Below are 2,484 nucleotides of genomic sequence, written 5' to 3'. Positions count from 1 at the left end.
ATGTAGCAAGAAAGCTCTTTGTGGTGCACGCCTTTAATCCCAGCACTCAGGAGGCAGAGACCAGCGGGTCTCTGTGAGTTTGAGGCCAGCCTGGTTTACAAAGTGAGTATGAAGACAGTCAAGGCTGTTACACAGAGAAACCCTGTCTTAAAAAAGAAAAAAGAAACCACTTTAAAAATTCAGTCTTTAAAAAAAAAAATACTCAAAGTCTTGAAAGCATCCAGAATCTCTCTAAAACTCCAAAGTTTCTCCAAACTCTGAAATCTCTTTAAAATTTCAGTCTATCAATTGTTGGCACTAGTGGGTACGAATGTCAGGAATGTGAACAAGTTCTCTCTCGATTCATTCAAGGCAGATGGCTTCCCTCCCAGAATTCTTAGGATCAGGAAGAAATCCTGAAATGAGGAAAAGAGAGCCCAGGGAGACTCTCAGATGAAGAGACAAATCCCCTCACGTCCTCTAGACTCATGGCCGAGAGAACAGAGGAGGGAATGGAAGGCTGCCAGAGTTCAGAAGGACACAAGGCTCAAGAGGGTTGCTGCTATTTCTGGACACTTTGTCACCTCTGGAAGTTGTCTCATAGGAATGGAAGCCAGGAGCCCTAAGATTCCCCTCCACTCAGACTGCGGACAGTTCCCAGGGTGGGGCCTGGTGTGTGTCTCCCTGGCAGGTCAGTGTATCTTGACTACAGACTGAGTCACGGCTGCATGGAGGGTGGAGAACAAGGCTGTTTTCCAGAACTCTCTTTTGCCAACACTCACTCACGCGTCAGAGGAAAATATGTGTCGTTTAATCCACTTCCTCTGCCCTTTCTGGGTCCCTCTTCCTAGTGTTTCACAGATGCCCAGGCAGCAAAGCCTTGTGTGTTAAAAGAGAAAACACATCACCTATGAAGGGAAAAGTTGCTGCTACCCAAAGAAGTATTCTCGCCCTCACAGACTCTTTGTCTTGGGCGTCTCGGCCCCAGCTATGTGTCACACACTCTGATCACATCAAGGTCTATTCACCAGGATGTGCTGACACACATCTGTCATTCTAATACATGGGAGGCTAAGTGAGTTCGAGGCCAGCCTGGGTTACATTTTCTATCTGATGGGGGACAGGGAGGTAGGGTGGTCCAAGAATGTGGCTCAGTGATGGTGTGCTTGCCTAACACACTATAGCCTTATGTTGTGCTGCCCCCACACACACACACAAAAATGATACGCAAAATGTAATTTAAAAAATTATTCCAGGGCTGGAGAGATGGCTCAGTGGTTTAGAGCATTGCCTGCTCTTCCAAAGGTCCTGAGTTCAATTCCCAGCAACCACATGGTGGCTCACAACCATCTGTAATGAGGTCTGGCGCCCTCTTCTGGCCTGCAGGCATACAGACAGAACATTGTATACATAATAAATAAATATTTAAAAAATTAAAAAAAAATTATTCCAGAAGCCACCAGTAGATGTTGCAGGGAAAGTTAATTAAAACCACAGCCTTTTCCCAACCAAGAAGATCTTTCAGCCTTCCTGTGCTCAGGGGTCTATGCAGTGCGGTGGCTGACTTTCATCATAACCACTAATGGACGCTCACACAAGGTCCTGTGTCCTCGATGTCCTGCAAATGAAGGAGGATGTTCCCAAATTCCTTGCAGCAGTGCATCAACCTTGATTTCTAGATGGACCAGCAACTCTACAAACAGAAAAGCCGTGGCAGTTACATGACAAATCTGAAAAGTTCCCAGGCAAATCTGCAGCCATTGCTGCCACTACGAACCCTGCTGATGTCAGCATCATCTCCTCCGGGAACACCGGCCAGCAAGCCGTGTTGATACTTGCTGCTGACACTGGACTCAGTCTGGCTGCTGGCTACATCGTATCTGGAACTTTCACTAACCAGATCCAAGTAACATTCAGAAAGCCATGTCTTCTGGTGGTGACTGATCCCAGGGCTGACAGCTAGGTCCTCAGAGGTGTCTTATATTCACCTCCCTACCATGTGCTGTATAACACAGATTCTCCTCTGTGCTCTGTGGACCTTGCCGTCCCATGCCACAGAAAGGGAGCTCACTCGGTACATCTGATGTGGTGGATGCTGGATAGGGAAGCTCTGGGCATGTGTGGTACCATCCTCCCTGAGGACCTGTGAGAGGTCATGCCTACTCTACTCCTACAGAGACCAAGAAGAGATGAAGAAGGGAAAGCAAGCACAGATGAAAATGCTGTAATCAAGGAAGAGTGTTGGGGCAAATGGACCACGCCAGCTTCTGAATCCACTGCTGCTCAGTCTGAAGTGTCAAGCTGGTCTGAGGGTATGTGAGTACCCTCTGTGCCTGTTCAGAAGTTTCCTACTGCAGACAGAAATGCCCAGCAAGCCATGGAGGACTGCTTCTCTGTTCCCACTTCTCAGGATACGGAATGGGTCAGAACAACTCCTGAGTTGTCCTAAGATATTCTTCAGCAGATACTTTAGCAAAATGGAAAGAAGATGGATGAAAATTAAGA

General features: G+C 47.2%; 1 pseudogene; it reads left to right on the top strand.

Moving 5' to 3' along the window:
- The first annotated feature begins 1,561 nt into the window (after window positions 1–1,561).
- LOC113458100 lies at window positions 1,562–2,428 on the top strand (annotated as a pseudogene).
- The last annotated feature ends 56 nt before the right edge of the window (window positions 2,429–2,484 follow it).

This window comes from Microtus ochrogaster, unplaced genomic scaffold (assembly GCF_000317375.1).
Source record: "Microtus ochrogaster isolate Prairie Vole_2 unplaced genomic scaffold, MicOch1.0 UNK3, whole genome shotgun sequence".
Taxonomy (NCBI): domain Eukaryota; kingdom Metazoa; phylum Chordata; class Mammalia; order Rodentia; family Cricetidae; genus Microtus; species Microtus ochrogaster.
This window is presented reverse-complemented; position numbering and strand designations above follow the sequence as displayed.